The 8,861-nt window shown below is 40.2% G+C and overlaps 1 long non-coding RNA gene across 1 annotated transcript; it reads right to left on the bottom strand.

Moving 5' to 3' along the window:
* Window positions 1–5,005: 5,005 nt before the first annotated feature.
* LOC118227074 lies at window positions 5,006–8,696 on the bottom strand. The gene is made up of 3 exons (XR_004765155.1): window positions 8,621–8,696; window positions 6,693–6,860; window positions 5,006–5,377 (listed from the first exon to the last, which is right to left on the bottom strand). It is a non-coding gene; the product is annotated as an uncharacterized LOC118227074 (long non-coding RNA).
* Between the last annotated feature and the right edge of the window lie 165 nt (window positions 8,697–8,861).

Raw genomic sequence — 8,861 nt, 5'->3', positions numbered from 1 at the left:
GAGAGACCTGAAATCACTGCTGGCATGAAGGATGTCATTCTTTGAGGATTAAATCAGGAAACATTATACCAGCTTACTTTAAAATGCAAGCGTGTATTTCCTAGGATTGAATGGAAGCACCGTTAATATTTTAAGCATGTTGTCCTCACTTTGTTTTCATCAAACGAAAGCGTCATTGCATTTTTCCATATATAAATCATTCTGTCAAATGGCATAGATCTTTTAATGTCAGCGGAGGATCATCAAAGGAATCCAAGTGCTTTACGAGACCCATGGCAGCCAGTGATCTACAAATAGAGGAGGCAGAGAACCTTCAAACGAACCGTTCCACACCAGTTTTTCCAGATAAGTAGAACACAATTTACCTATCAGGACCTAGTTCTTCATTGTGTCTAATGTATGAGCACTAACTTTGTATTAACATCACATAATTTTAATTATAAAAATGAGCTAGGGTTATATGAAATAATGTGATCAAGAAAAAGATTGAATACCTTTTCATTAAAACATATTATTTGTTCAATTATCACTAAAAGGCTTATACACGAAGCAGACAAAGCCAATATCTACCAAATTAGACGCAATAAGGTACAAAATAAACTGTTGGTAATGGGTCATCATTTAAATGAAAACAGTTGCATTTGCAAAGCAAATGGGTGAAGATCGAGATCTCCAATTTACTGAATACATCCAACTAGTAGCTAAAAATGGCACCACACAGCTCAAAACGGAATAAAATCCAATACTTTCCATTTTGACTTGAACTTGAATGGCCTCCGCATTCAAACTTTTCACTAATCAAAATATGTCATTCAGGTTGTTCCCCTGAATAACCATTGTGCACACATTGGTGATTACACTTTCTAAAGGGATAAACGGCAGATGTTGTTGCAGATTTCGGAGGCATCTGAATCCCCCCAATGGCTGCCTGCCCCATCTCCATACAACAAACAAATAAACAGTGCCTCAACATGACAGGTGCTGGAAAGGCTTCCACAAAAACAACGCAGGCGGATCCTGGTAGTTATTCATAGCTGTTACTTCATCTGTCTCACACAAAGAGCAGCCCTTGACATCACTGTCATTAATAAACTGTCAGATCCCAGACTGCTATGTGACCTGGGTCTTCTTTGTTACACCTTGCTAAACAGGCTGTGCTGTATGTACAGTGAGATCATCATGCTGGGCAACAACAAAGTTTAACACACTATGTAGGTTTGGACTTCGATAGAAATCAAAAGATTGACTTCAAGATGTAAATAAAGAAGAAGAAGAAGGAAAATCTGCTCCATACTCCTACACAAGCCAGCTGTTGGCGTGGACAAGCGTTCTCTGGTTTCACCCTATCAGTCGCCTATGCCGGCTTGCATTTTCAAAGTGTGAGCTCAGAGCTTACATATCCTGATCTCGCAGAGCCAAGTCACCTGACCAGATTTGTCCAGCAACACAGCCTATGCGGACGCAAGCAACGGCTCAAGGCTGCCACAGCCAATGACAAAATAAGCTGGGGCCACACCTACTCGGGGGATAAATACCCCAGGGGAGGCCAATGACCGCCAGGAAGCAGAATGATGTCAACATATCATTCCTTCAATGAGGCTGTGTTAATGTGCCCCTGACCAACAGGACTACAAAAACATGCCCCACCATATCAGCTGGATGCATGTTTACAGGACAGACCCCACCCCATCTGCATAGGTGCCCTTGACCAAGCTCCTTTGAAACAGCTGACTATAATTCCACATTACATTACAAGCATTTATCAGATGTTCTGATCCAGAGCTGACTTACACAACTTTTGACATACCATTTACATTGCATCCATTTATACAGCTGGATATATACAGAAGCAATGCAGGTTAATTGCTCAAGGCTACAATGGCAGTGTCGTTCTCGGGAATCTGTGACCTTGAGGTTACAAGACCAGTTCCACTACACTGCTGCTTTAATTCTCTGGTAGTTAACGACAAGCACTTTAAATTAATGCAAGCTGTACCATGTGTAAATGTATATTGTCCAACAAACAAGCTGATGACAGCTCAAAATAGACACAGTATGGTGCTTTTCCCCTTTTGCTACAGAGAATCTCATTCTGGTGGGGCCTCTCAGCTGAGCTGATGTGCTGTGCTGCTGTGTGCCTCTAGAGGGCAATAGGAATCCAGGGATCTGACAGGCGGCTCAGCTTCAGACACCGGGAACTTCTCCGGCTACACCATGTGCTAGCTGCGGTACTGAGGTGAAATTTCCCAAGCCTTTTCCCATCCTGCTCTTCAAAAACCACGGCATCTTCACAACTGCAATACGGGAAGTTAGAGAGCTGGGCCCATAACTCTCACAGCATTACTTAATTTTGCTGGTATTTAGCAAATTCTCTTATCCAGAGCGACAAACACAAGTGCACTGGTCACAGGTCAAAGTGCAGCAACTCCCTAGAGAGGGAAAGTAGTCCCAAGAGACAGCAAGTGCAAGAAGTGCTGAGCTTATCCTTTTACCTGCTTGTGGAAGAAATGTACTTCAGTAAGAAGAACTCAGATATTTACATGAATATGTAAATACATGTTTTGGTTTGGTGCTGAATGGATCTGCTTCAGGTATTAGTGCACCCTATCTAACAGGGAGTACTATGCAGCTCCCCTACTAAACAGGAGGAACACCAGAAAACCCCCCAGTATCTAGAAGCTGATTCAAACAACAGGTTGTGGTGGACGGTAAGCGCAATTCTGAACAGCAGCAGTGAAGCATGCAAAGCAGCGCAGGCAAGCACTGAGAGGTCTGATTGCTGGTTTAAAAAGGCGCTCCATTGGTGATGTGCGCCTGTGATTGGATGGGTCAGATAGGAGTGTTGTGTGTATGCAACTGGTTAATTATGGAAGCGCATGAGTATGCAGTTACTGGGGCCGACCGATTGATCGGCTGCAATTTTGAGTTTTCTGACAGAACCTTCTTTGCGCATTCCACGCACACTGCGCATTTATGTAACATATCCATAGACCACGTTTCCCATGGTTTCCCATGTTCCCCATATATATAAGCAAGGCTCTTTACTTTATATTACAACCATTGCTTTTTATTATATGTATATCACACAGCCTTTTTGCATTTCAGCTGCAACTGAGAAATTGGCTCACAATGGGAAACCATTAATTTGTAATTTAATCTTATTTAAACCAATAAATTAAAAAAATGATTAAAGCAAAAGAATATGTGAGCATGTGTACATTTTTGTGGGTGCTACACCTGATGTAGCATACATGTGTATGCATGTGAACGGGTGAATATGTGTGTCTGCATACTCATGATACATGCTTGGCAGTGGTACACTGTCCGTGGGTGTCCAGCACAACCCCCTTCTGTGTAGCTTTCTTCTTCTGCATGCCTTGCATCACCCTTTACGTACTGACACAGCTCTCTGGCATGCACTGCTTGGGTGTGTCAACAGCAACCAGGCAGTTCCTCCCAGTGCACTCATAACAGTATCCAGCACAGTAGGAGCAGGCTGCTGGGGGGGGGGGGGTAGGAAAAGACATCAGGATTTCCATCAGCACTCATTTCTATTCATGGGTTCAGATACCACAGATCAGCAAAAAACATATCAGGGCACATAAATATTGAGACACAGAGAGACAAACCTCAAGGACACTCTAAAATTACCCACACTATATTAACTGGACCAAAGAAGTAGGGAGTCTGGTGTGGACTCAAAACCTTCCTCTTTTCTGTAGCCTTTGACTAATGCTTTTTCACATATATTTTAGACATTTTTTACTTTATTTTTCTCTTCATTTTATGAATGTGCATATGCAAGTGCATGTTTGCTTTCATATGTACAGTATATTTTATACATCTTTTTAAACTTAATTTTATACATGTATATACGCAAGTTTGCATTTTTCTGTATAAAGCACAATGGATTTCCTTGTGTATGAAATGTGCTATATAAATAAACTTGAACTTTAATTTGTACCAGTGCAAATGCTTTTAAAAGTATGAAATATGATGAAAACAGATCCTTCCCAAAAACCAAAGCAAAAGTAATCAGTGGCGGATTAGCACTGCCAAAATACACACACGGGTGGCATAGTGGGGCAGTGGATCTTGGACATGGCCTTTCTGTGTGAAGTTTGCATGTTCTCCCTGTGACTGCGTGGGTCTCCTCCAGGTACTCCAGTTTCCTCCCACAATCCAAAGACATGAAGTTTAGGATAATTGGAGGTTTTAAACTGCCTGTAGGTGTGAGTGTGTGAGTGAATGGAGTGTCCCATGTGATGGACTAGTGACCTGTCTAGGGTGTATTCCTGCATCTTGGAACTGGCTGCAGCCCCTATGTGAACCTGACCAGGAATACGCAGGTTAGATAACAGAGAGTGGAAAATTTACACACAAGCAAAATATCAGTAAAGACTAACTGGAAAAAACAGGAGAAAATAGAAAAAAAAGGAAACAAATATGAACAAAGGACAGATCGCTTGCCTACAATATATTTAAGCAGTGTTATAGGTACAAGGCAGAAATGAGAGTAAGGTCATAAGGATATTGTAATGCAAGCAGTCTGATGTCATCACACTCAATGTTTTCAATTGTGTTAAATTACTTCAAGAGGCAGTATATACCAGATAATGTGGTATGCACAAAAGCCATCCTACTTATTGCTGTGACAATGCAGAGATAGATTGTAATAATATTTAGAACACCTATCCACTGTTTATTTATTCATTTTATTCCATAATCTCTCCATATTTTGTAATGTCTAATCATGATTGATTGTTCAATGTATGAAATGGTAAAAAAATTTCTCATGAGAAACAAATAGTTTCATGGCTGATTTTCAGTAAAGGCAGGTGATGTCTTCCATTGTGAGTAATTGGGAGAAATAAATGTCATTAACCAAAAAATCAGACCAAACGATTGTTTTCTCATTTATACAATTAAGACCAGTTTATGGCATGAAATCCAGAAAGTATGCCCATGTAACTGTAAGAACATGGTTTTTGTGGCTTTTCTTTTAACAATACTATGTCACGTAATATGTAACTGATTGGTTGATTTATTGATTTACTGCTTGACTAGCTGAACGATTTAAGTTTTTTCGTATATTCTTTCAGTCCATCTAAGCAGCCATGCATCCTGACAGGATACTGGTGGTGTGGTTGCTGGCAGTTAACGTGTGAAATCATAAACAAAAACAGGTTGGAAAGAGGGTCTAAACCCAAAGCACTATATATGACAGCTCTGTGTTCTGGCTTCCCTCGTGTTACCAAACACGGAGCTGAGGCAGAAATAGAGAAGGGTTCTCCTCACTCGATGACATCATCCACTGAGCCTGCACGTGCTGGTGGTCAACTGCTCTCTCCTGCAAGTGTCCTAATGTTCTAATGTTCTGTAAAAACAAAGCTTTGCTCATTCTGTTCGTATTGAAGAAACAAATCTAGATATTATCATCAGTTACATCAGTATTAGTGCCATCAGAAACTGTGATGGAAAGAAAAGGTGGGTGAGAGTTACAGGAGCACAGTAAAGGTCACAGTGTTCAGAGTTTTCAAAGAAAAGATTGGCTTGCCCTGCAGCAGTGATGCAGTTATGCTCTTGGGGCTTACTGTCACAGCTTGTATAAATAAACGTTCCACACTGCAACCAGGGCATAATTGGCTTGGACCAGCTCCAGTGCTGTTTAAATACTGTATAAAGATTCACAATGCACAACATACACACCTACATTCAGCAACATCATAAAAGACATTAAACAGTTACAACGTATTTGACTTTACTTATTGCAGGAAGTCAAATAAATTAGCATTTCAACAAATTATGAAGTCATATATTAATGGCTGCTGGTAAAATGGAGAATTTATGCACCAATCAGCCACAACATTTAAACCACCTACCTAATATTGTGTAGGGCCCCCTTGTGCCGCCAAAACAGCTCTGACCTGTCGAGGCATGGACTCCACCTCCAGGTGTCCTCTGGTATATTTGGATTTCTGTATATATTTGTATCTACTGTATATTTGTATCTGATATTTTGTATCTACTGTAAATTTGTATCTGATTGTGTTACTTTGTTGTCTTTGATGCTGCAACAGTGCAAATTCCCCCCGGGGATCAATAAAGTACACTACTACTAATAGTACTACTACTACTTATTACATTATTGGTTTTTATTACATAAAAAAATTTGAAATGGATTACATTATTGGGAGTTATCACACTATTGGTAGTTTATTACATTATTAGTTGCTACAGGGCTATAAAAAGCTAAGATATTGTTAGAGGGTAAATTATTTCCACATGATTTTAAAAACTCTCGATGGGTCAGAGCTGTTTCGGTGGCACGACGAGGATCTACACAATATTAGGCAGGTGGTTTTAATGTTGTGGCTGATCGGTGTATAGCTACAGTATATATACCATTGAGGGGAACTAATTCTTTATAGCAGCCATATACGAATGGGCAAAATTTATATGGATATATCATACACATGACCTAGAGAGTAGACCAATCTATATTTTATTTTATTTCAATCTAAAAATAAAGTCAAATGAACTGAAGAAACATGGTTACAGAAATGTCACTGGGATGCCTTATACGGGTGTGTACACAAGATTTCTATTGTCGATCCTGCAATAATCTAGTTACAAGAGCAGTTTCCTAAGCACTGCATCACAAAGACATGCCAACTGCAGTCTTACTGTACCTGCAATGTCTCTTTGGATTCCCCCTTCAAGTTACTTGTTCTGTACCACTGATAGAGGGGTGCAGTAATACCAAAAGCAGCACAGCGCCATCCTCCTTTCCAAGTGGGTAGTCTGGGATGTGGACTGCGGAGCAATGTAGGGCTCCGCCCGCCATGCCTCAGGGAGACCTGCACCTCAAAGACAAAACGAGATGCAACTGAACTATAGGCTGCTAGGGCCTGACTCCAGTTACAAAGTAAATATTGGCAACTTCTTGGTGGTCCTTAGCAGTACAGTATATAAGAACTACCAAAAATCAGTGTCAGTGGCGTTAAAGACATAACTATTGAACAGTCACGAGATTGTTCACTTTATTTTTTATAGTATTTCCGTTTTTATCAATGTTAATTCTACTACACGGCAAGACTACAAAAATGGAAGAGACTAGCAATTTTATGATATGAATTTAACGTGGCTTTATCAAGTTAGCGGCTAGCTACAGCTACGTAAGGCTTAGAGCAGAAACGTTCCAGTAACTTGTGCGTACGCATGCGCAGAACAGTGTATCGAAGTTTAAATCATGTGATAGCATTTTATCCAATAAGAGGTCTACCGGATCTGTCCAGAAGTGGAAGGCAACTGTTATTGCAGAGGGCAACAGGTTTTGCAGTGACAGGTGCAAGCTGTTGTTCCAACCAAGCAGTTACACAACTGATTCTATTAATCAACCACTGGCCAGGGGAGGTCCTGGAGAGCCAGAGGGTCTACTGGTTTTTGTTTTTACTTGGCACTCAATTAAAGCAGTCGATTACACAGTGGTTGTTGTATTTAGGGTGAAAACAAAAACCTGCAGACCATGTGGCTCCTCAGGACGAGGGCTGGCCACCCCTGCACTAGAGTCTCTGCTAAGGACATTGATGAGTAGAATTAGATGTGTTACTGATTGGTTGAAACAGAAGCTTGCACCTACACTGAGAATCTGGATAAGGAGGACCCCTGGCCTAAACAAAGCAATTAAACAGTCAGTTTCGTTTGCTCACTTTGGAAGGGTTGGCTTCTCTATACTTTGACGTAGCATAGAGAGGCCTCAGACATGGAGCAGCTTGCCTGTTCACAAGCCTACAACAGTAACCTTTCAGCTTTCCGGTGATAGTTCTTCCTTCAAAAGGAAGCCCATTGCTCTGACATTGTTCCACAATGCTGTGTCTCGTGTTCAAGCCACAGAGTACTGACCACTATACAATAATGGCAAACTATTTGGACCTCACGTTACAATAACACAAATGTTGAGTCGGATCAGTGTGGGAAACATTGTCTTATTTGTGTAGTTGTTTCAACGACTTTGATCAGTTTTTATTATTCTTAAAGATCTGGACAGATAGGCCTATGCATCAAAATTACATTTTTCCCTTTAAATGATCAAAGGGCCAAAAGAAAGTCTGTATTTCCCTATAGCCAAGAGTTGAATAACCACAATGGATAGTAGGTCCACAGAGTTTATAAACATGCAAAAAAGAAAAAACTGATATTAGCTTAATGAATTAATGTGCTACCAGCTGTATTAATTTTATCATTGCCCATGGTGGTATTTATTTACTCACACAGATCATGGGGAAACCTTAACTTGGGTCCTTATACTTAGCTTAAGTCTTTAGAAAATCTTTAGAGTCATACTTTTTGGTTGGTCATTTTTAAATTGGGACAATCCTCATCTTTTGACATGCAGTATAAATGGAAACCAAATCATGACTGTATATGTAGCTTCCTAAAATGTTAACCAAGAGCTCATTCAGCACAAAAATATAATAATAATAATAATAATAATAATAATAATAATAATAATAATATTTAGTTCCTGGGATTCAGTGGCCTTCTATTGCAGGTCAGTGTGACCAAAGCACTTTTATGCTTGGAAAATAAACCAATGTGACCAGAATTTATGACTCACGTTTATGGTCCTTCAATGCTGGTGTCCTAATTTTGATTGACGGCATCATATGAGACGTTAGCTGTCCTCATTGTGGACACAGCTTGCTTTTCATCCAAAGCAGAGTTAAACACCAGCCAGTGACCCTCACCCCCCAGTTTTGCGGGAACATGTGCTTACATTTTGAAAGACCATGGCTGTAAACATGTAGAACGGTATCAAGTAGAGAGATACTTCTTGCTCATTCTAAAACGATTAACAG

Source organism: Anguilla anguilla, chromosome 5 (assembly GCF_013347855.1).
Source record: "Anguilla anguilla isolate fAngAng1 chromosome 5, fAngAng1.pri, whole genome shotgun sequence".
NCBI lineage: Eukaryota > Metazoa > Chordata > Actinopteri > Anguilliformes > Anguillidae > Anguilla > Anguilla anguilla.
Note: the sequence above shows the minus strand (reverse complement) of the source record. Positions and strands in the feature narration are given on the sequence as shown.